This window comes from Pelecanus crispus, chromosome 2 (assembly GCF_030463565.1).
Source record: "Pelecanus crispus isolate bPelCri1 chromosome 2, bPelCri1.pri, whole genome shotgun sequence".
NCBI lineage: Eukaryota > Metazoa > Chordata > Aves > Pelecaniformes > Pelecanidae > Pelecanus > Pelecanus crispus.
The window spans coordinates 154,182,611-154,203,343 of NC_134644.1; positions in this window are offsets into that span (position 1 = coordinate 154,182,611).

Genomic DNA, 20,733 nt, shown 5'->3' on the forward strand with positions numbered 1-20,733 from the left:
TTGCATTTTTACCCTTGTACTCATTCTATGGCAACAAGTAGTCTTCTCTGAGTCCTAACTGTACGGAAAGACTAGCCTATGTAACCAATATTTTTATAACATACTGGAAATTTTATTCTGCTTGTTATGATGGGAGACAGAAGGTATGCTGTAATGTATTTCAGCGTTCCAGTCTTGGAGAAAGAGTAGGCCTGGCTGACTGGGAGGGATTCCTTTATGGGCAGAGGTGCAATTTTCCCACATTGAGGATTAGTAATTATTAGTAATATTTCAATGCTGTGGAAGCAGGGACTTGGTAACAAAGGTCACAAAACCTGTTCATCTGGAGTCAATAGTTTTGCCCAAATTAGAGTCCTAGCCAATGGGGTGGTGGTGGGGTTTGTTTTTGTTTTTAGACCATAACTGGTGGAGTTGACAGAAACAGAATTATTGCAGTTTTGGTAAGTTGTCTTGTCCCCTGTAGCAAGATTAGCAGAGTCCAATAAGCAGAAATACAGATGGCAGAAGTGTGGCCATCAAAGGCTGCTCACAGAGTAGCAACTCCAGAATGCGCTGGGGTTGCAGCCTACACCCTTCCTCCTATCAGCACACAGCTGTGTGGGTCTTCAGCCAGCAGCTCCAAAACCTTATGTTCAGTACTTCAAGACACAGTGATGATGTAAAGCTGATTAAATAAATCTTGAATGGCTGGGAAAAGTAACTAAATAGGTCTTAATTTAAATCAAGTCTAAGTCATGAAGATAACATTACCTATTGGCTTCAAGACTCATGGATTGCACAAGGAAGGCTCTTCTTGCAGAACTAAGTGTGTACCAAACAGTGACCTTGGTGAAGAATCAGCCCAAGCCTACTCCTGGACAGCACCAGAGTCTCCTTTACCAGTGAGAATTTTTTGGCCCAGAACTTCAGTAGTTAACTCTCAGGCTGTTGCCCAAAACCTGCTGATCTGGCTAACTAGTTGGTCAAAATGTAGTGGTATTTAGTTTGCAAAGGGTGGATTCAACACCAATTGCTGACCTATGACTCAGTATGGCAACTGCTACTGGAAATTGACTGAATTGTGCTCTAGTAAACAAACTGGAAACCTCAATAAAAATTACGTATTTATAAAGATGTATGTATTCCCCAACTGCTTTGACACAGGCTTAACTAACTGCCTGTCCATCGCACAGCCAGACATGTTGGACTTGAGGCAGGAGGTTGTTCTGTTGCAGGATGTTGATGGGCTCCAGGAAACGTGTTCCTCAGCCACTGAAAAGAAGTCCCTGTGATGTGAGGTGTACTGGTATTATCCATTGGAAGGGTTAGCTCTGCTGGTTCCTGAGTTGTCACAGATGAGTGGAATGTACCTCACTCAAATGCTAAACCCATACACGCTAATGTGACAATGCCGGCAATGATCACACTGAATAATGGAGCTTTAAGTGCTGTTCACATTACAGTGAATTAATGGATTTAATCAGAGTAACAGGAAATGTTTTTTGGGGAAAACATCTTTCCTCAAATAGAACTCAATAAAATATTAGGATTTTTCTTGTATTTGTATTTTTTCCTCTTGTGAGTTTACAGCTATTATACCTGCCTGTAATGTCAGTTGATGAGGTCCATGATTTTGTGGATGTCACATGATGCTTCATAAAACTCTTTACAATTAGAAAGGGAAATAATGTTTGTAAATTCTGGTTTTATTTTGGGCAAAATTCAGAGATAACAGGTAGCAACAAGGAGGTTTCCAAATTCACAAGAGTGGCAAGACACCACACTTGGATGTGGGTACACAGTGTTTTCTGATTCTGCTCCAGCTTCTGGTTGTCATTCCCTAAACACTTTCTGCAGAAAGAGATTTAACTCAAGACCATTTACAGCTGAAATGAAGTGCAGAATGGTCAACTAAGCTGGCAGGTCTTGGGGCTGTAACCCAGCACAGCTGGGAAGAGAAAGTAGTATGTACTCATTGCCTAAGCTTAGATCCATACAACCCTGCCAAAAACCAGTGAAGATGCAGGGGTCTGAATTTAGCGGTGCTATGCAGTTTTAATACTGAATTTGAAATTGTTCTTGTAGATGTGATGGTAAAGCTTACTGTGCCGTAGTGATTTACACTGATGTCAGTGTACAGTAGCAGTCAATCTATTTAAATGATCTGGGTCCAGCATCTCCAGCATTGGAGATGAAAAGCATCACAACATCCCTTAATATCAAAGGCCTCTCTCCCCCTGTTTCTATCCCTCCTGTGTCACTTGATAGCCCCTCCTTGGCCATTCTGGGTTTCTCTCCTGCTTTAATCAAAGCCATTCACAAAATGAGAGCATCTTTTGTGCTTTTGTGCTGTTCTTTCTCTGAATAGGAGAGTTGTTTTCCTCCTTATGTTTCAGGGCTCTCCCTGTGGGCCCTGAAATACTAATACTAATTCAAAAAGAATGGCTGAATCCTGTGGGACCAGTGCATCTCCTTGCAAAGAGAAAGCTGAGTATGTTATATGGATGATAATGAGGTTAAACGTGGTCAAGTGGAGACGTGCTTTAAAAATACGATGCCTTTTCAATATTTTTATAACTTCACTTTTTGCCCCTAGTTCTGCAAATGCAAATGTGCTTAACTTTACAGGTATCACTACAGGTATCCTGTTGTCAGACCCTTTTGGTTGCACAAACAGTAATAGAAAGCAATGCATAGATGCATAGACTCAAAACGTTGCCAGGAACCTGGGAAGTTCTCTTGCTGTTCCATGTAATCTTTAGGGACCAGATTCACTCCCTTATATTAAAAATCTATCTATATCAGTAGCAGAAACAGATTGCGAGCTAGAAACAAGACTGCTGTGCATCAGATCCATGTCAGCTCAGCTGCCAGCTGTCTTTGCAGCAGAACTTCAAGACTTGTCGTGGTTACAGGTTGGAATGGGCTTGAGTAGTAATAGAGGCTTTGTCCTGGGTATATTCCAGCCATTCTAGTCAGAATTAGAGATTTGAGGGGGGCAGCTGAGGAAAAAAAAAAAAAAATCTTTGTCTTACCCTATTCACATGGGTCTTCTCTATGAAATAACTCATCCTCAAAACACCTTACAAGTACAAATGCTCGTAAACCTCCTTTGAATTAAGTACATTCCCTTAAATTCCCAAAATTAGTAAACTATGTTTGAAGATACAAAGCAGATTAAATGTGTAGAACCCTGTGGTGGTTATAGGAAATTTGGAATACTAGAGAAGGCTGGCATAGCATGTCTGCACTCTGTGATGATAACAGAAAATGCCTCAGGAGCGTATGTTATCAGCAGGATCCAGAAGAGGTACAGCAGCTGTGTGTGTGGAAGGGGAGGGAGAATTCCGTCTAGCCCCTGAAACTGATGCCGAGTATCAGCTTTTTCTCCCTTCCCAAATCACTATTTCGTCACGAACTTGAGCACCTACTGGAGAGCTCTTTGCTCTGTGATTGCTGCCTGTTGAACCGGAATAATTTTTTTCTGAATACTTTTAATTCCAAAGTGTAAATTGGGGAGTTCTTCAAGACAAAAAGATAGAACTGCCTTTGTTTTAATAATCATGTCTGCTGTTCACAAGAGTCATGAGTATGGGCTTTTGTTCCTGTTTAGGGTAAGGTGTTAACAACTGTGAGGATAGTGAGTGGATTTCTTGTCCACTTTCATTAGAATAAATGCAAATGTAAAGCCAAGCTCAGTCCTGTTCCCGACCTGTTCTCTTTCTGTCCGGTAACCTTTCAACTCCCATGGATAAAAATAGTTACATTTATGACTGTAAATACAGGGCATGGATGTGGGTGTGTATTTAACATGGTTGCAGTAAAAGGTAACTTGACAGCTGACACTGGGGCAGGACCTGACCTGCAAAATCCTAATTGCTAATTAATGAGTAAGCATCTAACCTGACTTTCAGCTTCCAGCTCAAGTGTTGTAGCAATGAAAGATAGCCTTGTGCTTGTTTGGAAAAGAAAAAGAAAAAAAAAAAGAATCTGTAAATCATTGGAGATGTGGTAAGCATGGACATAACTCATAATGATATAATAACTATATTTTATTGGTAACAGAGAATTTATTTTAATTTTTAGATGACAAATTCCTAAAATATTTCAAGCACAACTGCACACTGATACTCTGTTAAGTTCTGTCGTTATGTATAAAGGCAATAACAAACAAATTATTGAAGCTGAATAGAATCATAGAATCATAGAATGCTTTGGGTTGGGAGGGACCTTTAGAGGCCATCTAGCCCAACCCCCCTGCAGTGAGCAGGGACAGCTTTAACCAGATCAGGGTGCTCAGAGCCCCAGCCAACCTGACCTTGAATGTTGCCAGGGATGGGGCCTCCACCACCTCTCTGGGCAACCTGTTCCAGTGCTTCACCACCCTCATTGTAAAAAATTTCTTTCTTATGTCTAGTCTAAATCTATTCTTCTTTAGTTTAAATCCGTTATTCTTTATCCTGTCACAACAGGCCTTGCTAAAAAGAATCTCCCCATCTTTCCTATAGGCCCCCTTTAAGTACTGGAAGGAATAGAATAGAATAGAATCATTTAGGTTGGGAAAAGATCTTTAAGATCATCCAGTCCAACCATTAACCTAATGGTTAGTCCAACACTAACCTAACACTACCAAGTCCACCACTAAAAAAAAAGGATAGAGTAATAATTTCATGTTTCCTGGCTTGGTGGCTGGATTATTTTTAAATGAAAGTAAAAACTAGGAATCATTGAGGTTGGAAAGGATCTCTAAGATCATCAGTCCAATCGTCAACCCAACACCACCATGCCCACTAAGCCATGTCCCGAAGTGCCACATCTACCTGTTTTTTGAACACTTCCAGGGATGGTGGCTCCACCACCTCTCTGGGCAGCCTGTTCCAATGCTTAATTACCCTTTCCGTGAAGAAATTTTTCCTAATATCCAACCTAAACCTCCCCTGACGCAGCTTGAGGCCATTTCCTCTCGTCCTATCACTTGTTACTTGGGAAGAGCCCAACACCCACCTCACTACAACTTCCTTTCAGGTAGTTGTAGAGAGCAATAAGGTCTCCCCTCAGCCTCCTCTTCTCTAGGCTAAACAAATCCCGTTTCCCTCAGCCGCTCCTCATAAGACCTGCTCTCTAGACCCTTCACCAGCTTCGCTGCCCTTCTTTGAACACGCTCAAGCAACTCGGTGTCCTTCTTGTACTGAGTGTCCCAAAACTGGACACAGTATTTGAGGTGCGGCCTCGCCAGTGCTGAGTACAGGGGGACAATCACTTCCTTGCTCCTGCTGGCCACACTATTCCTGATACAAGCCAGGATGCTGTTGGCCTTCTTGGCCACCTGGGCACACTGCTGGCTCATGTTCAGCCGGCTGTCGACCAACACCCCCAGGTCCTTTTTGGCCAGGTAGCTTTCCAGCCACTCTTCCCCAAGCCCGTAGTGTTGCATGGGGTTGTTGTGACCGAAGTGCAGGACCTGGCACTTGACCTTGTTGAACCTCATACAGTTGGCCTCGGCCCATCAATCCAGCCTGTCCAGATCCCTCTGCAGGGCCTTCCTACCCTCCAGCAGGTTGACACTCCCACCCAGTTTGGTGTCATCTGCAATCTTACTGAGGGCGCACTCAATCCCCTCATCTAGATCATTGCTAAAGATATTAAACAAGAGTGGCCCCAAAACTAAGCCCTGGGGAATGCAGCTTGTGACCAGTCACCAACTGGACTTAACTCCATTCACCACTACTCTCTGGGCTCGGCCACCCAGACAGTTTTTTGCCCAGCGAAGAGTATGCCCATCCAAGCCATGAGCTGCCAGCTTCCCAAGGAGAATGCTGTGGGAGACGGTGTCAACGGCTTTACTGAAGTCCAGGTAGATGACATCCACAGCCTTTCCTTCATCCACTAGGAGGGTCACCAGGTCATAGAAGGAGATCAGGGTGGTCAAGCAGGACCTGCCTTTCATAAACCCATGCTGGCTGGGCCTGATCCCCTGGTTGACCTGCACTTGCCTGTTGAGCGCACTCAAGATGAACCGCTCCATAACCTTCCCTGGCACCGAGGTCAGGCTGACAGGCCTGTGGTTCCCCGGGTCCTCCTTCCAGCCCTTCTTGTAGATGGGCGTCACGTTGGCAAGCCTCCAGTCATCAGGGACCTTCCGTGTAAGCCAGGACTGCTGATAGATGATGGAGAGTTGCTTGGCAGGCTCCTCCGCCAGCTCCCTCAGTACTCTTGGGTGGATCCCATCTGGCCCCATAGACTTGTGAGCATCCAGGTGGCGTAGCAGGTCATTAACTGCTTCTTCCTGGATTATGGGAGCTCCATTCTGCAACCCGTCCCTGTCTTGCAGCTCAGGGGGCTGAGTACCCGGGAATAACTGGTCTGGCTATTAAAGACTGAGGCAAAGAAGGCATTAAGTACCTCAGCCTTTTCCTCATCCTTGGTGACAATGTTCCCCCCTGCATCCAGCAAAGGATGGAGATTCTCCTTGGCTCTCTTTTTGTTGTTAATGCATTTGTAGAAACCTTTTTTATTATCTCTTACAACATTGGCCAGATTGAGTTCTAGCTGGGCTTTTGCCTTTCTAATTTCCTCCCTGCATGACCTAACAAGATCCCTGTACTCCTCCTGAGTTGCCTGCCCCTTCCTCCAAAGGTGGTAGACTCTCCTTTTTTCCCTGAGTCCCCGCAAAAGCTCCCTATTCAGCCAGGCTGGTCGTTTTCCCCGCTGGTTGGTCTTATGGCACATGGGGACAGCCCGCTCCTGCGCCCTTAAGACTTCCGTGCCCTTAAGACTTCCTTCTTGAAGAAGGCCCAGCCTTTCTGGACCCCTTTGCCCTTCAGGACTGCCTCCCAAGGGACCTTCCCAACCGTTGTCCTGAAGGGGCCAAAGTCTGCCCTCTGGAAGTCCATGGTAATGGTTTTGCTGCCCCTCCTCCTTACGTCACCAAGAATCGAAAACCGTATCATATCATATAACCTGAAGGAGCTAAGTGTTGCAGCCTCGTGGTAATTAACTGATGTTAAAAGAATCAGATGCTGTTCTGTTTCCCAGACTCTCAAGTGGAAGAACCAGGGATAAAAGTAGTTCATCGCCTAACCTGTGCTGGAGGCCCTGTGTCCTATCTTGGCAGTTTCCAGGAAGGCTGAGACATAGTAGAGAAGTTTTAGCTTAAACAGGGCTAAACAGGGTTGGCTGTTAGACCTGGCTGTGGAGAGCTGGGTGTAACGGAAAGAGACGTAGTGGAGGGGGAGATCAAGAAGGGCTTGCTTCCTGCTAACTAGAGGGAGAACTGTATGGGATTATCTAGGGTATTGCAGGTGATTGGCTCTTCTAGATTTTTGCAGGGTAATAAACAAGCTTTGAAGAAAGGACAGTAAGCTGACTATGGCTTGGTTTCTATTTCCATGCAATAAAGGCACTTCCTACTTAGCAAAATACTATGAAAACTGTAAATCCCAGATCTGTTGGTACTGGATACTAGTAGTGCTTGGTACCTCCTTTTGCACATTCCAGCCTTTCCTCTCCAGATGGAAAGGATGGGGCCTGTGGCCATTTGCTCTCTGATACACAAGTAAATGTTGCTTCTTAGGTGCAGAGGACAGAGGTAACGCACTTCCAGCTGATTTTATATGGTCTTATTTGCAATAAAAAAGAGTGCAACGAGTGCAGCACTGCTAATTATACACAATGGCGATAGTAATAAATAATAATGATACAATATATAATATAATAAAAATTCTAAAATATCTAATAGTGATTAGCATATTAGAAGGTGTGGAAGGTTTCTCAAGAGTGTTGTATGTTGTCACGAATGCAGGTTTGTGAATCCTGCTGATTATGTCGATTCACTATGAATGAATGACTTTACACAGTTTGATTTAGTAAAAGTTGGAGTTCACTTATAGCAAATTGCAGAATTTGATTATAGTATTTTCTATAGCACTCAATCATCAATGATTAATAAAGTGATCAGACAAAATTGATCAAACAGTGACTTAGTTACAGATTCGAAGATGGCAAGGTTCACTCTATTACTACATAGAAGCACATAAAAGAGAATTAAATCACAACAAGTTAAGATGATTCATAAAAGCATTGCGTATATATGGACTAAAGGTAAAAAAGGGGGGGGGGGCAAAAGGGAACCCTCTCGTTGAGTCACGAGGTTCGGAATGGACCCCCTTGCTTTCTAGACGCCTTCTCAGAGAGGAGCCGAGGGGCAGCTGGGCCCACTCTTAGTCTCAGACTTGGTCAATGGTTTAGGAGAGTAATGCTGTAAGAATAGTACAGCAATATAAAACTCCTTTTAAAATTAAATCATACATGTACAAAACTACTTAAATTGATTCACGCATGCACACTTACAACTATAAATGCATATATGAAAATCGTATACCTGTTAAAAATTCCCCTCGAGTTTAGTGAAATACTCACGTCTAATGCCTTGGCATTTCTCAACGGGCGAGGGCAGAGTCTCGAGGAGTGAAGAATATCAGCAGCCCAGGCTCCGTTGTCGATCTCCGGCAATGGAGTTCTGGTAGCAGCAGACTTTCGGAGTCTGCTAGTTTTCTCTGACTCTGAGAGACATTTCGATCAGAGGGAGATGCTGGTGCGGCCCGCGGTGGTCCAGGAGAGCTCAAAGGGCCTCACTTAGGACTGCCGTTTATAGGATTGTGAGATGATTGGCTTTAATCACCAGTAAATTTCCACCCGAGCCACAATTCGGGTCGGCTTGTTGCTGGAATTCCAGCAGTGATGATACCACCCAGTTTCAAGGCTGTCCGGGGCAGCTGTTTGTTCTCGCTCCCCTCGTTAGCCATAATATGAATGTTGATAAGAACAGAGCCGCTCTCTGCTCCAGCCATGTAGGAGTTTCTGGTACAATTAAGGGGCGCTTAACTGACCAACTTGCTACACAAAAGCTGCGGCCTGGAATTCCTGAGATTGTAAAGCAGCTGAAGTAAAGGGGAAAAACAGGACAGAAAAAAAAACAGGGGCAGGGGGAAGATGTACCACCACATATGTTTGGAAACTGGAGTTCGTTAGTGCAGTTGTCAATACTAGAGTCTTGTGACTGTGTTATGTGGTATGTAAAATAAGCCATATGTTAAGTGCAAGATACCTAGCCCTTCACTGTGTACAGAACACAGTAACCCAGTAACTGGCAAATATTAGCCATCCCCTTAGACTTCCCTCTTTTTCTAAAAGCAAGATCTTTACACATTTGCCTCTCTTATCCTATAGAGAGAGAGTGTATTTTTTTCTTTCCCTCAAAAGACTTTCTTTTTGCATGATTAATATGTTCCTTGCATACTGTGAAGAGGGAATCTCTGCTTCTCTCTCAGATCCATGCTGACTCCCCATCGTTTGCTCTCCAAACTAACATAAGGACTATTTATGTTTTCAACACAAAGAAATCATGCTGGTTTTGAGTGTGGTTTTCTTGTTGACATTTTACAAACTGTTTCAGGCTCTTTTTAATATGTAGACAAACTAATATGTTTGCTTTTTGTGGTGTTGCTGTTGACATTTACTAAGGGAATTGCTGAAGATGTTAACAACTTCCCAGCACAGGCATGCTGTAATACAATAGTTCTTTGCTTGTGGTCTTGACACAAATCCCTCTTAACTGATGTTTTTGCTGAAAGTAATGTGATTGTGATAACTTATGTGAGTCGGGGTAAATGTGAGTCAGCCCTGGCTATTTTGAGGAGCATAAACGTCTGCTAAACTCCCTAGTGTTTTGCTTCTCACAGATACAACAACAAGAAGGTGCCAATTTATTGTGTGCATCAGAGCCTCTGTGCTGCACAAACATCTGCAGTGCAGAGCAGGAAGAAAGTCCACGAGGCGTGTTGGTAATAGTCTAAGCCTGATGGCCAGGAGAGCTAGTAACTCAACCAACAAAAATTGGTCAGTTAGAGGCTTGGCTAATTTTGAAGCCAGTAGCCATGAAAAACAATCACATAGCAGAACTTGCCCTTACATGTGTAGCGTATGTCCCAAGGGCACTGTAGGTTAGACACAGATTGATGTTACTGTGAGTTTGCTTTTTTAAGCCATGCTTTTGAACATGGGCACTGCCATATCTTTAATATCTGGTCAGTATGAGCAATTAACCCAGGACTATCCACTTAGAGAATTTATTTAACCTTTTATGTGTGAAGGTTTTGAAGACTCTTCAAGCAGGTTGGGTTTTGTTTTGGAATTCCTGATTAGAAGTATGAAGCTCTTACCTGCAGCCAGCCAGCCAGTCTAGTCTGTGGTCTGTATTAAAAATACTCACGTTGTTATCTACAAAAATCAGCTATAGCTTACAATCTTTTAGCAATATAGTATCTTTTTCTGACTGGTCACTGTGTATTGCAGCTTTGGAACAAGTTTTCTGCAAAACAGATTCCTATTTTAAAATCTTTTCGATTGAAAAGCATTTCTGTTTCTGGGATTATCCTGTCCTCAGCTGTTATATCCTTTGCGTTTTCAGTGAAATTGTAGAGAAACTCGTTTGCAAGACGGTCGTGCAGCAGCATTTTGGCCATGTTGTTTGTTCCATATCTGAGCCCTTTGGCAGAGGCTTGGAGAGAGGCAGTCTTTGTTGGTCTGCGGCTGTTTCCCTGCCTTGAGAAAGAACAAAAACTGTCAGGAAGAAAGATATTCATCCTAAGGGTAGACTCCAGTTACATTAAATAGAATAGCAGCCACTTGGAGATGGGACTGGAAGGCAGCCAAAAGGACACTGTGAAATTTTTCAATAGTCTGTCCCTATGCCTGTCTTCCAGTGATCGACAGAGAATGTAATTGCAACCTTCAAACTATTTACTGCAACCAAAAGGAAGTGAATGCTGTTCCGGTGCTATTTTAAAGGGTGTTGTAACCTAGATGAGAAGATACTCTTCTCTCAAATGTGCATGTTGTTCTACTATTGCAGTAAATCATTGCAGATATTACTACTTACTGGCTTAAGTAAATTGCCCTTTTGACTGTCTTGTATGCATTTTATAAGGAAAAAACTTGGCCTTGACCAGTGGGTATAACATGATTTCAGTGAGTGCATTGATTAGGGATTTCTCAGATGGTCCTTGCTGCCTGTAACGTTAGCTGGAGGCGATCAGCCTGGAATTGCCAGGTGAAGCCATATTTTGAGGTATTAGTGTAGTGACGAGATCAACTGGCGTTCCTTGTAATGTCTGCAAAAGGGTTTAATTATATGTTTTAACTTCTTTATGAAAATCTCTCAGGTTTATGTATGTGAAGGCAGATGGCCTGTGACTTACAGGAAGATTACAGCCTCATGAATCTGCAGCAATTTTTTGCATGTGTTTGCAGTAGTATCTATTTCTTCCTAGTGAGAGATCTCTGTAGCCTCATGTCATTGTATGTGAGGCGTAACCCATTGAACCTGGTGGTGCTACAAGGGCGTTATCTCAGCCGAAGTGAGATCAGGACCAGGTCTGCTATCACTTGGTTTCAGGCACTGCTGTTCCCTCCCCAGTGGGGTCTCTGCATATGTCTTCTGAGAGAGAGGAGGAGCTGAACCCTTTTTAATTTTAAAACATCGCATTTTAGTGAAAGCAGTGATATGGGGGTATATAAAAAATAAAAAAGTTGCATTACCTAGATGATTCCGTAACAAAAACCTCATTTCTACTGTCGAATGTTTGGGATCTTCTCTGTTAAATTATGTGTATTCTAATATTTTTGTAGTGCGTTGTTTGCATTTTCTCTCCTGCTGAAATGTACATTTGTATCTGTAATGCGATTTTAAAAAAGGCAACACCCTGCCCCTACTTTCTACACATAATGCTAGGGTAATAGTTGCTTCAGTAAATAGGAAAGTAAAGAGGTGGGAAGTGCCCTCTCTGAATGTGTTGTGGATGTAAAGAAGTAAAGATGATGTTCAGCTTCAGAAAGATGAGCTGTAGGATTCAGGATTCAAAAATCTTAGGTACTATAGGTACACGTAAGGGTTCAGTTACCATTGAATAATGATTTCACAAAGCTTTTAATGTACTTTATTCTCGGCTTCCCACTGAGTAACCTGCTCTGTTTTCCAGGTAGGTGTCAAAGTACAGGGCAGGTAAATGATCTGCCCAAAGCCCCATGGTCCCGCCGAGGCCATGGACAATCCCTGAAAGTGCCAGTAAGTATGGTACTTATTATGAGATACATGGGATGTTGCACAAATGTAGAGTCTTGTCTAAAGTCCCCAGCAACCACAGCTAGTAATTATGAAGAGCAGCAGTTACCACTGTGAGTAGTCCATTAGCTTCGACAGAAACTGCGTTGGTGCATTCAAGGGTAAAATAATGTCCTTCTATTTTTTCATTAAATGTAGGTAGGGCTGCATTCTGTGGTGCTAAAAATCTGGGTTTATGACATGTTGGCAGCTAAAGTGGTCTTCAGGCCAGATAGTTTTACCCAATAAAATTTTTTAACTGTTTGGCAGATAGAGGAGAAAGAGCCATTTAATAGCCACCTTTAAATTTGGTATTTGGTAAACGCACTAGAATCTAGAGCTCTGGCTCAGATTTCTGTCTTTCACTGTGCTTGTGCAGAGTCTGTTGCTTCTAAGGACCATGATCTATGAGATGAAAATAATGACATATTTTCTGTAATGTGGATTTCATGGCTTGCTGGCACAGAGCTCCTGGACTTAAAATGGGTGCTGCTGTTAGCCACGTCCATCCCAGGGGTCCTTCAGGAAGACAGGGCATCGTTCAGCCAGAGCTGCATCTTAACACCTCAGCGTTACACAGGCCTGCAGAGGCTGAGTACTTCCCAATCTGTTTGTCATGAAATGTCCATATAATTTGCTATGATAACTCCTTTCTGAAAACATCTAGTTGCTTAGAAGTACTCTGCTTTCCTTTTTTTTTTCCATCTCTGTGCAAATTATTGTCAGTAAATGAGGGCCAAGAAGACAACTGAATGAATAAAGGAAGGAGGCGAACAAAAGAGAGGTGAAAGGAGTGGGAAGAATATGAGAGGGTGAATGAAAACAAGGGACAGAGCTGAGAAAAAATGAAGTTACATATATATAAACAAACATTTTGATGGCTCTAGGAAATTGAATAGATTCGGGATTGTAAATTAAGAAAAGAGGGAGCACAACAGAAATTAAAATGTTTTAAATATGGGGAAAACATTCCAGGTGTCTTACATCACAGTAATAAGTTTTAGTTTCTTCTGAGATATTTAAGTGTAGAAAATCAAATTGAAGCAAAAATAGAAAAAGGAAGACTGAATAGTGAACTGCAGAATGAAGGAGAAGGTGATCAGAGAAGGAAGAAGAGCAGAGAGCAGAGAGGGAAGGCTGTCTAACTTCACAATGCTCTAGTGTATTTTATGCTCAAGGTCAATACTTAGGACTCCAAACATTTTCAGACTGCCTCTCCTAGTATTGATTTTGCTTTTTTTTTTTTTTTTAAGAACACAAATGGTCTCTTAAATAATTTTGTGTTTTTCATTCTTTTTGAGGTACGATTCAAAATATGGTAGTTAAAAAAATTATTTTGTATACATTGCAGCTGTCTCTTCTCATTCCACTCTCCCTTCACAGAAACGATGCATTTTTTTTACAGAGGGAAAAGTAAGATTTTTTTTCCTCTAGGAAAGTGGACAGCAGTTAGCATACCATAGGGAAGTATGGACTAGCTGAAAGTTTCATAGCTACTTCTCCAGGTTTTTGCAGGCATAAGGTACTATATATTCAGTTCTGGGTCCCCAGTAAAAGAAAGACCTGTTGGAGTAGGTACAGAGGAAGACCACAAAAATGATCAGAGGGCTGGAGCACCTCTCCTACAAAGAAAGGCTGAGAGAGTTGGGGTTGTTCAGCCTGGAGAAGAGAAGGCTCTGGGGAGACCTCATTTCGAACCTTCAATATATAAAGGGGGCTTATAAGAAAGATGGAGAAAGTCTTTTTACCAAGGCCTGTAGTAACAGGACAAGGGACAATGGTTTTAAACTAGAAGAGGGTAGATTTAGATTGGACGTAAAGAAGAAATCTTTTACAGTGAGGGTGGTGAGACACCGGACCAGGTTGCCCAGAGAAGTTGTGGATGCTCCATCATTGGAAGTGTTCAGGGTCAGCTTGGAGGGGGCTTTGAGCAACCCGATCTAGTGAAAGATGTCCCTGCCCATAGCAGGGGGGGTTGGACTAGGTGGTCTTTAAAGGCCCTTTCTGACCCAAACCATTCTGTGATTCTGTGGTTCTATATTCCTTGTAGCCCAGGGGCTCTGTCCTCTTGAACATCAAAACAGCCAGGTTAGCTCAGTTGGTCAGAGCATGGTGCTAATGATGCCAAGTTCACAGGTTCAATCCCTGCTCACTGCAGGGGGGTTGGGCTCGATGATCTCTCAAGGTCCCTTCCAACCCAAAGCATTCTATGATTCTATGATTTTCTCCATTGATTAGCTTATTAATTTGGAAAACTTTACCAGTTCTATTGATAACTGATTAATCTGATTAATTTGAAAGGAACTTCTCTATCTAGAAAATTCTGAAACTACCCTTAGTATCTCTTCAGTAAATGTTGTACTAGAAATATCATTGTTACCTTACTATCATGTGGTATCACTACAATACAAAACCTGTTGATAAGAGGAACACAAACAAAACCTGTAGCAGAACTCCTGTAGCATGACTGTTGTGGAGCCAGAATAATGCTCTTTGTAGGTGATTCTCTTGGGCTTTATTTTTATAATAAACTTTATATTTTTCAAGTTTACATCTAACATTGCTACATTTATAACACTGTGAAGATGATAGAGTAACTGAAAGAAAACATCTCTCCATTTATTTGTGCATCATGCTTGTTGTTTTCAGCCAATAAATGCACCTGTGCACTGATTTACTTGAGTGTAAAGGTAGCCCAGCTCAGCGTGATACTGCTGGCTTCTGAACAAAATGTTTTTGTAATTTGCCTTACAAGGAAGTGTCTTGATTGACATTTGCACTTTGTTTTGTTATAGGCAATAATAAGCGGATGCAATGCTTCCAAGGGTTAGAATTATAAAGTCCAGAAATCATCCTGCTAGATGTTTCTTCATACCATATTATCTGGTAAAAGCAGGAGTTAAGGAGCATCCAGAGTTGCTTAGCACCTGACATGATAAGGCTCTGAAATGGTATCTGCCTGTCCTAAGCTTCTGAATCCATTTCCACTGACATTTTGAGTAATTTTCTAACATCGTAACTAGGGAATGGTTGTCCTTGATTCAGTGAGCAAGTTCTTTCCTAAACCGAAACTTTATATATTCTCAAAACTCTATTTGGTTTTTCTGTGAACATGAGTTTAATCTTCCTGTTAGGTTTCTCCTGTTCTTAAATTTGTCTCCTATTTGTAGCCATTTTCATATTAATGGCAGCTTTACACTATTTTATGATTCTAAGTAAGTGGTATTTTAGTTGGAATGGAACAAAATCCAGTGTGAATGAGCTGATATGATAATATGCCAAAAAAAAAAGCAGTTATTTCATTAGAAGCATGTTTTCCCTATTCCTAGAAGCTGTCTTAATTTCAATCAGTAGTGTTAAGAACAGAAGATAGAATTCTAAGTCACTTACTAGTGAAGATTTCATTTCCTATACTGAAATATAATTAGGTAGGGTAATATCAGTGATAATGTCTGTCATGTGATATAGGAACATGTGCCTATTTGCACATATGCTGTCTCTGTGTATTGTATTACATATATGCACAATAATTCTTTAATTTGGATGTTCCTTACATAGTGTTTGGGTTTTGAAAACAGCGTATCTGTCTAATCTTCCTCATCAGACCTGTCTGTCTGATCTGCTCTGTGAATATATAAAAATGTGCATCTGGTTAATGAGTATTTTGTTGCCAGGGCCTGATTTTCAATGCCAATTTGAGATAGCTGACCTTTGTACAGGGGAAGTAAAGTTGTGCTGGTTCTTGATGTTCACAGTGTAGAAGAAGTCAGTGGGGAATATAGGCAATAAGACGTTTGTTTGAATCACTAGGAAGTGGAGGAGCAGAAAAAGGATAAGGTACACAAACCAGTGGATGGCATTAGAAAAGATAATTTAATGCTCATACTGCTTTTCGTATTATAAAGCAAAACATTCATTTAAAAGAATTTAAAAGGTGACGGTTTTATGCCTACCAAAAATATATGTATTTTTTTAACATAAAAAGTAATTAACCCATGGAGCTGATGCCACAGGAACAAAAGGTCTAGGGAGTACAAAACGGTACTGAAAAGTACAAAAAGTACATTCACTCAGTGGTAATGAAACACTCAGGATTTTATTAAGACAGAGTGATGTTTTTTCTGAGGAATACCAGAAAAATCCTCATTACTTGGGGAATGAAACTTCTGCCTGACTACAGTCTGGAGGAAGCTCTCCTTGGGCTCTGCTCATTGGTGCTGGCTGCTTGTCAGTAATAGGACCTCCATTCTCACCCTGGATTTCTACATTGGTTTTTATGGTGTTTTAATTCCCTTTATGTGATCGGGCTAAATCTGGACATACAACTCATGCTAGAAAAAAGTAGGCATAAAGTGAAATGTCATTCTAAAAGCGTTGCCTTCTGCCAAGGTTACTTCTAAGGTCACGGCCAAGCAAAGAGGAGAGTGCGGACACCACAGCTAGAGCCCACCACTCCATCCACTTCCCATTTCTTCAGTGAAGGAAAAGCACATTAGAGGAAGGTCTAATGAGTCACATCAGCTGGCATTTCATCTGCCATAATAATGGACCACAGTCAAAACATAATTATTTATATTTCTGTATGTGGTGTTTATGTACAATTGAACAAAAATTTACCCACAAAATGAAGTCACGTATTGCTATTACTGCCTTTTTGTTTCTGTTCTAGCTTCTCTTGGGTCATACAGAAGGTGTATGTTTTTATTTCAGCATAGAACTACTTCATCTTCTAGAACGGTTCTCATCTTTTTTCCTGGTTATTTTTGTTTCGCAGTAGTTAAATGTTTGCTCCATTATGCTAATGAAAGGCATGAGTTCACGTTTTCAGTGCTGCTTTATTACTGCCTGCTGCATACCCATCTCTGTCATCTGTTTGTTCTTAAACTTGCCAGTTCTTTTTAATGTGTTGCTTTTACATGTCTAAATGGATCAGTGGTGGCATGAGGCTGAGTGGGATTGAGAAATCTTCTTGATTTCTTTCATAAAAATTACTGACTTCTAAACTCTCTTTCAGAGTTTAATAATAACCACTTTTGATACAACAAAAAATGAGAGCCTAGACTTTTAAGAATATTCCAAAGAGGCTATAAAACAGACTATCAGATTACTGTACACTTGAAGTGATCATAGTGATAGAGAGTTGAAAAGAAAATTTGCATAACTTTTCAAACAGAAAAAGAAAAAAGACAGGATTGATATCATTATATCAAACGTTATGCTGAAGGGTCTTGCATTTATTTTCTTACAGTTCTATTTGGCCTGCTGGGCTAATAGAGGATGATAAATCATGCTGGACTCACTTCTTGCTCTAGGTTCCGATTTTCTTTTCTCATGTTGAACTTTTAAGCATAAAAATTTTCAGCTGGAGAAAGGATACTTGAATTGATCTGGTTATTTGATGGTTGCAAACAATTCCTTGAGAGTACGACTTAGAGCTAAGAACTGTAATGGCACTAAATTTAAGCAGTCAGAAAATTCCTGGATTAAATGTAAAGATGATGTCATATTGGAAGAGTTTAATTCCTGATGCACCGTTGAGTCTTAAATTCACTGTGTAACAGAAAAAATGTAACTCAGAATAAAAGGAGAAAGCAAGCACTACATTTTCTCCTGTGAGCCAGCTGGCAGAGAAGTTCTACAGCCTTCCTCACATTTTATACGTGGACTTAAGTATTCACATACAAAATATAGAAGTCATAAAATATTCCATATACAAGATGGAATACCTATGATTTTTTCTGAGGGACATTTCCTCTTTCTATAGGCTTTTTGTAGTGTAGAGTAATCCCCTGGAAGGTACAGGAAAGAACGTGAAAACTGATAAACTGAAGAGAATTTGAAAAAGGAATATGAAGAAGACGGATTGACATGTTATGGAGGTGATTTTGGTCCATGATAATATAGTAACACTTCGCAGTGATTAGACCCTGAGGATACCAAATATATCTTTATTCCTGTTTCTCGTCCCCACCCTCCCTTCACATGCATCACCCTGTGGGTTATCGGTGGACTTTCTGGTCATAAGATTAGACTCTCATTTGTAAGTTACATGAGCTTAATGCTAAGTCCCAGCTCCGAGTGGTTTTGTGTAATACAGGGGAGGAACTCCATTCCCTGTGTAGGTGAAAGGTCATTGAATATTGTTTAAAATAGGAATGACTTGAGAAAAAAAAAGCCTAATTCCCAGAGGAAATTACTGAGGCATTTAGTTGGATAAAGGAGCTTTTAATTTTTCTGCATTGGATGTCATCTTACAAAATTGCTGAGAATTGTGCTGCTGATGTTAGCAGAAGCAGGTTCAAGGCCTGGATGATTTCCTTGTTAATTGATGTTAGTGTTAGGAATTATCTCCCTATTTTAGCTTGACTTCATTCTTTCTCTTGTGTTCTTTATCACGGTTTATGACAGCAAAAAGGCTTGGAAAGGATTATTAAGTCTGTCCCTCTGCCACTTAAAACTGTTACCCATGTTCCATCTTTGTAATGATTGCTTAAATACCCCTTTCTGCCATCCTTATTTTGTAAGACTTTCTTTCTGTATGGGCATATAAAATAGTTCTAAAGGGAATGCACAAACATATTAGGGGAAGCTTTTTTCCCTCCTCCATATCTCCCAGAAGCCAGCCCCACTTCTGGAGCAGGAACACTATGATAATATATCACAAGCTTGTTATATTAATTACGGTACAATATATCACAAGCTGCTAAGGTCTTGTTCTACAATAAGGCTACCAGTTGTAACGACACCATGAGGAGATTTAATAGCATTCATGCAGAACCCACTTCGTCACTGCTTTATAGTATGTGAGATAACAGTTCAATAAATATTCTTGGCCAGCCTAGATGAATTGAACATTGAATATGAAATGTAAAATACTTCTTTGGTTTCTGGCCAAAGGTATGGGACTCATACTGTGCATTTGCAACTCCTGCATGATCAGGATTTGGTTTTGTTCCTTAGACAAATGATTATGTTGCTACATGTTGACTTCAAAGTATTTTAGTATAATTATTGCCTGTGTTGGAGCAAGTTTTAAACCAACAAACACATGTGACCATGTATTACTCGTAGAATATGATGTATTAGAATCATTGGAATATGTTACAAACTAAGTGTTCCGACATCAAAGGGAATTGCACATTTAGGCAATTCTATAATATTTTCTTAAAGCCGAGCTAAGCTGATTCCATATGACAGCAGTCTTAATGAGACTCAATAAACAGTACAGTTTGTAACCTCAGGCCAGCGGCTGAGCCGAAGCCGAGAGCAGTGCTACAGCGTTAGCGAACCCATTACTGTGAAAGATGCTGGATCCCAGAGCAGCCTGAGTCATTCATTGCAAAAGAGATGAAGCTCCAATAAATACGACTGAATATCCAAGGTGACGGGTGACAACTTTGTGCATACGTGATTTTCTCTGATTTGACAGTGCCTTGATATGGTCTTAAGGCCTATGGCTTACTAGTAGTCATATACATTTTTAGCCATTGAAACTTCTGTTTTACATTCAGACATTAACATTTGGGGCTTGTGGTTTCATGTAAGTATTAAAAATTTCCCTTGCTTACTTTTTGGGCCTAATTCTCAGAGCTAGCTAGTCAAGATCTGGAAGAACCCCTGTAAACTGTTAGGATAGTCAACAATGCTGAAATGCATATGTTTTTTCTGCCAAGTTATGCTTATTTTTATTAAATTCTTCTGAAGGTGAATTGATACAGGAGCTTGCATGGGTGTGAAATGTCTTCAGTCACTGATGACAAGAAAGTATTCTTGAGCTGCTTGTGGCAAACCCTGTTGCAGGTCAATTCGTTCCCTTAAGTTGAAAACAAAGAACGAATTACTCTGTCTTGATTTTGCTAGTCCTTTGATTTTTCCTATCTACTTTTTAAAAACAGTTATTTTTAATAAATAACCCTGAATTTGTTCTTTCATTTGGGGACTTTAGTATATCTGCAAGGAAACATTATAATCAGTTGCTGGAGCCAGATATAATATTAGCACATGTTAAAGCAAGCTCTCCTCTAGCAGTAATGTAATATAAACTGGTTAACATTCTGTGGTATTCCTGCTTTTGCAGTGATGTGGATAGAAATTGGTAACTGTACTGTATTACCATAAATTTACCATCCAACTGTCTATTGACGTATAGGATAGGATTATCAAATGCTTCCATTTCTTGTTTTGCCCAGATTAAAATTTGAGTATGTCGAAACTCCCAGCCTTAAGCTACCTTGTGTTTTCCAGCGTGGGAGAAAGTATTCTGGGATTTTGAGCCCAGCACGTCTCAAGGCCAGTTTAAATCACACAGTCACCTCCTGAGTCACAAGCTTCCCACAGCCATTGGTTGTTTCCTACCCTTAGGGCTGATCTCAGCCCATTTTCCCCCACCAGCACATCCATGGGCCTGGAGCCCCAGGAGGTTCCTCCAGAACCAGTCTGCATCCCCCGTGAACAAGGTGAGGAAATAGTGGTTAAAAGACCACTAGAGACAACATAACTCCTCTTTTAAAGTGATATGGCTCTCCTAGTCTTTATGAAAATATTCCTAAAGAGTCTCTGGATAACGGAAGTATATGGATTTATAAATGGATTTA